This window comes from Symphodus melops, assembly GCF_947650265.1.
Source record: "Symphodus melops genome assembly, chromosome: 5".
Lineage (NCBI taxonomy): Eukaryota > Metazoa > Chordata > Actinopteri > Labriformes > Labridae > Symphodus > Symphodus melops.
Genome location: NC_136695.1, coordinates 8,188,294 through 8,198,059, shown reverse-complemented (window position 1 = coordinate 8,198,059; position 9,766 = coordinate 8,188,294). Strand labels below are relative to the sequence as shown.

Below are 9,766 nucleotides of genomic sequence, written 5' to 3'. Positions count from 1 at the left end.
GCTGGGGAGGAAGCTGCAAGTAGAGGGAAGCACACCTGGACAGACTGGTGAGGAGGGCTGGCTCTGTGCTGGGTAAAGAGCTGGACTCACTGGTGACAGTGGCAGAGAGGAGGACTCTGGACAAAATGCTCTCCATCATGGACAACACACACCACCCTCTGCACAGCACCTTCACCGGACAGAGGAGCATGTTCAGTTACAGACTGCTGTCACTGAATATGCTTCACCGACAGACTCAAGAACTCTTTTGTCCCCCTGGCCATAAGACTGTACAACACTTCACTGTCACGGCAGGGAAGATGCACTCGGTGAATCCTGGACTCATTTTTCACTTTTTTCTCACTCCTCATCTGCACCGCTGACCTCAGAGTCAGCCTCCAGTCGGACACTTTAATGCATATTGATAGTTACCTTACTGAGCACTGGTCACTTTAATGATAATCACCCTAATCATGTCTGGTTCCACCCTACTGTATTGTTATGCTACATCTGTAAGGGTTGACATGATCACCCTAATTAGGTCAAGTTTCACTCTATTGTCTTTGACACTTAATGCTAATCTGCTCCTCAATAGTTGGGAACTTCAATGACAATCACCCTAATCACTCCTGGTTTCACCTTATTGTTTTGGACACTTAATGCTAATCACTGCTCCTTTATGTTGCTGAGCATTGTAATGGCCCAATCTGCACGTAATCTGCATCCCTAACTGTCTGCATTGACTGTTTAATGACTGTACTCACACCTCTGGCACTACCTCAAACACCACTGTACATGCACAAACAACACTAGTTTTTAGAAGGTCAGCACTTTTTGTTTCTAAGGCTCTAACTGTTCACAGCGTGTCTTTTAATGTTTTATTTACAAAGACAAGAAACAGCGTCAGTTCAGGTTAGCCATGTTACCTGGGAGAGTCACCAGCCAATTGTGATCCCCATGAACAAAGAAAAGACCCTGTTACGTGCTCAGAATGTATTTTGGAACCAAGCGCACGACTCAGAGACTGAAGATTATAAACAACAATATTTTATTTAACAACGAGTGACAAAAGGTGAATAAATGTGCTACATGAAATATAGTGTGACTAGAATGTGCTACATGAAATATAATGTGACTAGAATGTGCTACATGAAATATAATGTGACTAGAAGACGATCCCGAAAACCCAGAGTCCAAAACACGCGTGAAGTTGAGCCAGAAGTAGACGAACGAGACAACGGGGAAGACAAGGTTGCAGGAAGGGCAGGTTTGGGTAACTAATGAGGAGAGAGAAACACGAGAGGTCAAAAACACAACAATCAAAAACGAGCATCCAAAAAGTCACTATCAAACAAGTGCTGACACGGAGAGTACAAACCCATGAGGGAAGAACAATAATCTGGCGCCGGCAGCATGGAAGGAGCCGGCTTAAATAGTGTGCTGATTGGAGTGCAAACACCTGTGAGCCAACCTGAAACCAATCACTAATTAAGGGGGAAGGGGAGACACAGAGGGAGTAGACAGACAGGGAAAACAAAACAAACACACGTGGAAAAGCACACAGAAACCCCAAACATGACAGACCCTAGTATTTATACAGTATTGGTCAAAGTAACATCAGAACATTTACGACTTAATTTAGGCTTTGATCATTCAGGTGTGCATCTCCTACAGTCCTGCACCCCCTGTGGTTCCTCAGGACATATGACTTCAAAGGCTACAGTTCACCATGGGGTGGCTTCTTGTCTCACCCAATGTATACTAAGTGTCTGTTCTCACTTCAATACCAACATTTTTATCTTTCACAATCTTAAGGAATGACCCCAAATAGACCCCTTCATTGTCTTTGATGTTTAACAATTCTCTAGACTTAAGAACACCATTTGTCCCACCAGCACACTAACAATTCACATACTTGTTCATGTTACATTGTGTCAAATGTAAAATACACTTCATATTCCCCCCTTCGAGACTTTAGTCTCGAAAAAGAATAACACACAAAATACTTATGACATAACCCTCTGATCATGACTAACCTTAAAATTTGTAGAGTGTGAGAACGAAAAACCTATCGAGCAGACATCTTTCAAATACCATCATTCAATCTAGATAGGAAAATTCACTCAACGGCCCCTGTAACTGCTGGTCAAAAAAGGTCCACGAATCATACTGATGTCCATCATAGTTTTAATCTTCGCAGAAGATAGTGACACCGTGAAAACTACAAGGATGAAAAAATAAAGTTTTTAACCATGACAACGTATTTTAACATATGACAGCAAACATTAATTAAATAAATGCATTGTTTAAAAATATGAAACAATATTCACCGTGTTCGCCTGCTGACCAACAGAAAAACTACAAAATAAAACCACATCTCTTAGGAGCACCCGCTGTTTCTCTCTCTGTGAAGTCCATGGTGTAGCGGAGCTCTCCAGTCACGTGACATTCAAAAACTTTAATAACAGGACGAACACAGACAAAAATCAGGCCTCCAACCCATTAACCTAAACAGCGCCAGCTACACTCCCACCAAAGTACCTTTGATTTGTACATACAATGTTAATCACATGTCAAATCTTTAAAAAAAAAGGAAAGAAATCAATGGTAATTTTTAACCACTTCAACTGTACTTATAAAAACCTTGAACTGAGTGGCATGACAAATATCAACAAGTGTACATTCAACCTTATCCTGCAAAACAGGTTAAATAGCTCCCTGCCTATATGAATCTAGGAAGTCTATAGCTTTAAATGGCTGGCGATATGTTGAAGTAAGGCACATTTTAGCTGCTTTCTATGAGTACAACTAACTTCTGAATAGGTCTTTCTATGATAGATGGCCTGCAGAGACATTCACCACCCTTTCCTAACTTTCTCTCTCCCACAGGACCTTTGGTCCTGTAAGCCAGTTTGACTTGACCAGCTCTGCCACTTTGAGGCCTCTTGAGGCGTGATCGACAGGGTTGTCCTTTGTGTCAACATAGAACCACTGTCTAGGATCGGTGACTTCTCGAATCATTTGTACTCTGTTTGCGACGAAAACATGAAACCGTCTGGCTTCGTTGTTGATGTAACCGAGGACAACTTGCGAGTCTGTCCAAAAGTACTCTCTGTCAATTCTGAGTTCAAGCTCTTGCTTTAGCAGGTTGCTCACAACCGCTGAGATCACTGCAGCCGTCAACTCTAACCTTGGTATGGTAACCACCTTTGTGGGTGTAACTCTTGCTTTGCCCATGATTAGGGAGCAGTGCACCTTATCTTCACCAACCAATCTGATGTATGAGCATTGACCGTAGCCTTGACTGCTCGCATCTGAGAAGTGATGCAGTTCGACTTTCAGGACCTGTCCAAAGTTGTTGGGTGTAAAGCATCTTGGGATCTGAATCTTTTCAAGATCTTTCAAGTCATTTAACCAACTCTCCCACCTTGGCTCCAACTCACTTGGTAACGGTTCATCCCAAGTCATGCCTTTCTGACACATCTCTTGAAGGACCTTCTTTCCTGTTAAGAGGAATGGGGCCAAGAATCCTAATGGATCATAAACAGAGGCCACAACCGAGAGAATTCCACGTTGAGTTGCTGGTTTCTCGTTAAGTAGGACCTTGAAGGAGAAGGTGTCATTCTCTGCGTTCCACCTCACACCCAGAACTCTTTGCATCGGGAGGTCGTCATGGATGAGATCCACACTCCTCACCTCAGCAGCACGTTCAGTCGCGCAGATGGACTCTAAAACCTCTCGGTTGTTCGAGATGAATTTGTGAAGGTGTAGCTTTCCTTTAGCACATACAGCTTGGGTGTCCTTCACCAGCTCTATTGCTGCTTTAACTGACTCTACGCTTATGAGGCCATCATCTACGTAGAAGTGCTTCCTGATGAAGCTAGCTGCTGAAGGAAACTCATTTTCATTCTGGCTGGCAAGATATTTCAAGCCATAATTGGCGCAGCCTGGAGATGATGATGCTCCGAATAGGTGTACTTTCATGCGGTACTCGCTTGGCTCGGAATCTGTGTCTCCGTTTTCCCACCATAGAAAGCGGAGGTAATCTCTATCCTCTTCGCTGACATGGAACCTGTGGAACATTTTTTCCACGTCACACGTGATTGCAATGGGATGCTTGCGGAATCGACAGAGCACACCTGTGAGCCCATTTGTTAGATCAGGCCCTGTTAGCAAATGGTCGTTCAGGGAAGTGCCTTCATACTACCCTGATTTTTTCTGGTTTCTTGGGATGATACACCCCTTGGTGCGGAATGTACCATGCGTTTCCGCGTTCTGGAAGCTTGCCTGCTCTCTCTGCATCGCCATCCTTGAAGACACCTTCCATAAACTTCACATAGTCGTTCTTGAACTTAAGGCTGGTTCACACGGCAGGATTTTAAAATTGTCGGCCGATTTCCCAAACTTGAGAGACCACACATATGGCGATAAATAATCAGAGGTTTTACAGTTTTGGTCGTACAGTGTGTGGTGTGCGGCCACACGGCAACAGCATCACACCACACACAACCGATTTCACTCGCGAACGTCCCCCGATCAGACGGGAAATCTCGCAAAACCTCTCGAGATCAAACGTGATTCCAGAGTCAACAAACGGACGATGAGGATGTAATAGGGATTGTTTGTGCTGTGTTTTTATCTGAAAAACACGCTTTTAAAAAGAGGAGTCGGTCAAAGGAGCGGAGACAACGGGAGCATGAACTGTACTTTCTACATGTTGATATGGAGGTGAGTAGTTGACCGGTGATTTCGCTACAACGTCACCTCGCTTTCTGATTGGCTATGCGTCACATTCAACAGGCTCGTGCTCGTTTTCTCATCGGGGGACACCACACATGATGAGAGATCGGGCCAAAACAATCCAACATGTTGAATATCCCCGATTTGAGATCGGAGCGGTCCCGACATTCTTCCGACCGGACGAGAACGGTCTGAACACACCACACACGGCAGGATGATCTTATAAGATTATCTTATGATGATCGGGGCGTCCTTAAGATTATCGGAAGGGGAGAATCGGGGCCAAAATCGGCGTAATTATCCTGCCGTGTGAACCAGGCTTTAGGATCTCTGTCAAGCTTTCTTTTCAAGGGTTTAAGTCTGATTAAAGCAAGCTTCTTGTTGTCTGGCAGGTGAGGGCGAACTTTGAAGGGAAGTGGCATCTCAAGGTGACCACACTCGTTCTCGTGGATTCTCCCTTTTAAGATATGCAAAAACTGGATATCGTCCTGGGATATGCTCTTTTCCCCTGGTCTGGTGTCTGCAAAGTCTGACTCAAGCACCTTTAAAACAGCAGCTGGTGCAACAGGTGGAAGTTCTTTGAGAGATACTCGATGGCATAGACCAGTAACATCTTTAGAGTTAACTCTGTTTGGTGTGCAACCCACGATGCTCCAACCAAGGTCAGTCTTGATTCCATAGGGCTCATAGTCACCACCTGTAATGACTCTCCGTGGTGCGAGAGCTCTGGGGCAGTCATAGCCAATCAGAAGTCCTACTCCACAATCCATCAGCGAGGGCATTTCATTAGCTATGACCTGGAGGTGTTTCCACTTATTAGCGGTTGTACTGGTGGAGATGTGTGCACGTTCAAGAGGGATGAAATCTCTAGTATAACAAGGAGGAAGGTTGGTAAAGCTCTCTGAGTTCAATCCTTTTACTTGAAGGCCGCTAACTCTGTGGCTCTTCACAATTGAGTCCTTTGCCATCATAGTGGAAAGCTTGAGTTTCACTTGCTCAGTGGATGCTTTTAACTTTTCACACAACTCTTTGTCAACAAATGTGTGGCTGCTCTAAGTATCTAGTAAGGCATACACCAGAATTTCAGAATCTGGGCCACTAGATGTCGATATCCATACAGGAACAATCATGGATGTGCTCCCCCCTTCATCTCCAGTCACACAGCATGATAATGATGAGGTGTTTTCTCCTGCTTGTGAACTACTCTGGGTAGGAGACTTGACTGCTTGTGAACGACTCTGGGTAGGAGACTTGACTGCAGGAAGACGGTCTTCATGCAGTGGTGTTGGATGGTGCCTTTTGCATATGCCACACATGGATTTGTTTCTGCAGTCTTTAGGGTTGTGTCCTTTTCTCAGACATGCAAAGCACAGTTTATTTTCTTGAACAAACTTCCTTTTCTCTTCTAGAGATCTTTCCATAAACTTCTGACACTTATGAATTGAGTGGTTTTCTCCACAACATATACATTTTATTTGGTTCACACTGCCAGCTACTGTGTTCCACTTCTCTTGTTTGTTTGAATCTTTCGACTTGTTGCCATCGACATCTATGGATTTGGATGTGTGACTTGCATCTGAAGCTTTTACATTTGTAGCAAATGTGTTTGCTTTTGCACGTTTCATGTCGCTGAAAACCTTTTCTTCAGATGGCTTTAGTGCGTACAACGATGATACTGGATTGCACGCGATGCGTGCCTCTTTTGAGACAAAGGAAGCAAACTCTTGAAAGCTGGGGTAATCTTTGGCACGATCCAGCTGTTCAGTGACATGGCGATTCCATCTGGATGTTCCCCAATCAGGAAGTTTTCCCAACATCTTCTGATTCTCTTCGCAGTCGTTCAGCACCTGAAGACCTTTGACGTGAGGCATAGCATCACTGCATGTTTGGAGAAAGTCACTAAACTCTCTTAGCTTAACATACTCTTTTGAGGCAATCTTTGGCCATCTGTTAAGTTTCTCTCTGTAAGCACGCTGTACTACGAAGGAGTGACCATATCTGGCATTAAGCTTCTCCCATGCTTGTTGATACGCTTCTTCGTCTTTCCTGTAGAAGCTGCCTTCAAGAACTAACCTTGCTTCTCCACTGATGTACTTTTGTAGATAGAACAACCTATCAGCAGAATTTGAGCATCGTCTCTCTATGAGGGCCTTAAAACTTGTGCTCCACTCTGTAAACTTAAGTGGATCACCAGAGAAGACAGATGGTTCTGGTACTGGTAGTCGGGTCAGCGCCAGTGATTCTTGTAATGTCTGCAATAAAGTTGCTTCATTTTTTGAAACTTGTCCTTCCTGCTGTCCTGTGTAAGGATCAAATGGACTAGGATCACTGACTCTACTGCACAGAGAGCTGCATCTCTCACTCCTTGCCTTTAACTCCACATCGCTGTACACTTTGAGCTTTGCTTCAATTACTTCAATGTCTCTTTGATTTTCTAGTTGTTTAAGCTGTTGACGTTTTGCATCAATAGCAGCCTCCCTTTCAATTTCAGCTTTCTTCGCCGCTAACTGTGCAGCTGTTTCCGCTCTTTTAGCTGATATGCTTGGAGTCTCTGCAGAATAGTTGGAGCTTTTGCTGCGTGCAATGCTTTTAGATACTGTCGACCCATATATGGTCTTAGCATATTCATTGTCAAGCAACATGCGTAATCTTGCCTTTTCGGCGTCTGCATCAAAATCTTCTCCTTCTTCAGTCAGGCGTACTCTCATTAACCCAACAAGATCTGATGAAACAGCTGTGCACGCATCTATTTTTCTCCGAATTTCTTGGTTTGGTGTCATGTCAAGTCTAATGTTGTCATATAGTTCCTTCATTTCAGCCTCAAGTTTTTCAATTGCATCCATCATGTTGTACAAGTCACTGTCTGAGCACTCGCACTTTAATTTTGAGCGAACTTCTCTGGCCTGAGTCTTCCATTTTTCATACGCTGACATGAACTTCTTTTCTGTTTTAGCTGACTCTTGTTGTTTTAGCTCTAGCATTTTCGGTGTTAAACGTCTTTCACGGGAAGATTTTCTGGTGGCACATGCCTCTGCTTTGGATGGCCTACGCTCTCTAGACTCTGTATCAGTCATATCAGGTTTAGACTGCTTATCCCTCTCGACACTTGGTGATTTTTCCTTTTCTTTTGCGTCAAAATCAGAATCTAAAAAACTTTGCTTTTCAGAAAGGAAGTCTCTCTGCTCAGCTAACTCACCAAAGTGAGATAAATCCTTTTGAACTGACATTTTGCTTCAACTCTTTAAGGACGTAATATTTTAAGGACAACTGAATAAACTTTTAACATTAGTCGACAATGCACTGAAATTATTAAACTGTTGTTACAGAGGATTATGAAATAGATGAAAAATCTGAGTTTAATTTTATCAAGACCTAGTGATATTTAAATCTTAATAACCTTTTAACACTTGAGGAATTAAACAATTATCATCACAACATGTATTTAGTACCCCTTGTATAAGCAGTCTCATACTAGCTCCTTTAACTTTAAAGAGAGCACATTTCACCTTCCCTTTACCTTAGTTTTGGAACCTTCCATCAATTACTGGAGGCAAATCACACTTTAACCTGTAATCCACTGCTGGAGATGAAGAAATGCTGAAACCAACAGTTCATCACAGGGTGTAGACAGGGCTGCACGCTGAAACCTTAGTCCTCCGTATTGGCTGAAGCAGACAGGACTGCATGCTGAGACCCACAGTTCACCACAGGATGAAGCAGTGCTGCACGTAGAAACAGTAGAAATCCACTGCTGAGGAGGAAGCAGAACTGCACGCTGAAACCTGGAGTTCACCGCGGGAAAATCAAGCAGAGCTGCAAGCTAGCATAGAAGTCCGGTACAGGGGATGATTCACCTCCAACGATGGATTTAGGCCACGTTTTCACAATCATAATCAGTATTCATCCATCGAGTCCACTCACAGAACGCCAGGTGTGCACGCGTGGAGCGCCAAGGCATCCAGTAGCAGTATATAGACAGGCAGGACACAAGACATTAGTTACAATACACACTGAACCGCTGTCCCCCCTCCCCTCTGTATACAATAATCCCCAAACAAGATTTAGGAACCCCTATGTGACAAAGAGTAAACATAATTAGAGCTTACCATAGCACTGAGACTGCACTAGTTAGAGTAACAAATGATCTTCTGTTAGCCTCAGACAGGGGACTTCTATCTGTGCTTGTCCTGTTAGATCTTAGTGCTGCTTTTGACACAATTGACCATCAGATTCTGTTACAGAGACTAGAACAATTGCTTGGAGTTACGGGGACTGCTTTAAGTTGGTTTAGATCCTATTTATCAGACAGATCTCAGTTTGTGCATGTTCATGATGAGTCCTCTATGTACACCAAAGTTAGCCATGGAGTGCCTCAAGGATCAGTGCTTGGTCCGATTCTATTTACATTATATAAGCTTCCTCTAGGTAGTATTATGAGAAAACACTCCATAAACTTTCATTGCTATGCAGACGATACTCAGCTCTACATGGCAATGAAGCCAGAAGACACCGACCAGCTTCGTAAACTAGAAGCCTGCCTCAAGGACATCAGGACCTGGATGACCAGAAACTTCTTACTGCTCAACTCAGACAAGACTGAAGTTATAGTGATTGGACCTAAGAACCTTAGAGAGACTTTCCCTGCCGATATGACGGCCCTTTGTAGTTTTAGCGTAGCCTCTAGTACCACTGAACCTAGGAGTTCTGTTTGATCAGGATATGTCTTTTGATTCATACATTAAACAAATTTCAAGGACAGCTTATTTTCTTGAAACACCTTGTACTGCACACAGGAGCAAATGATATTGGGAAAAGACAATCTGAAGTGCTCAAACGTGACTTAGGTAATCTGCTAAATGCAGTGAGCTCTCTGAAGGTTGAAGTCTTTTTCAGTGGGCCGTTACCACCAGTCAGAGGAGGAGGAGAGAGATTCAGCAGACTGTTGGCAATCAACAGATGGCTGTCAACAGAATGTGAGGTCCACTCAATCCATTTTATTGACAATTTTAACTTTTTCTGGGACAGAAGACATTTTTTCAAAGGAGAT

The 9,766-nt window shown here is 43.5% G+C and overlaps 1 long non-coding RNA gene across 1 annotated transcript; it reads right to left on the bottom strand.

The window, feature by feature from the left end:
- Positions 1-2,149: 2,149 nt before the first annotated feature.
- Positions 2,150-2,852, bottom strand: LOC306824486. Its single transcript, XR_013779146.1, has 2 exons — positions 2,310-2,852; positions 2,150-2,200 (listed from the first exon to the last, which is right to left on the bottom strand). It is a non-coding gene; the product is annotated as an uncharacterized lncRNA (long non-coding RNA).
- Positions 2,853-9,766: the final 6,914 nt, after the last annotated feature.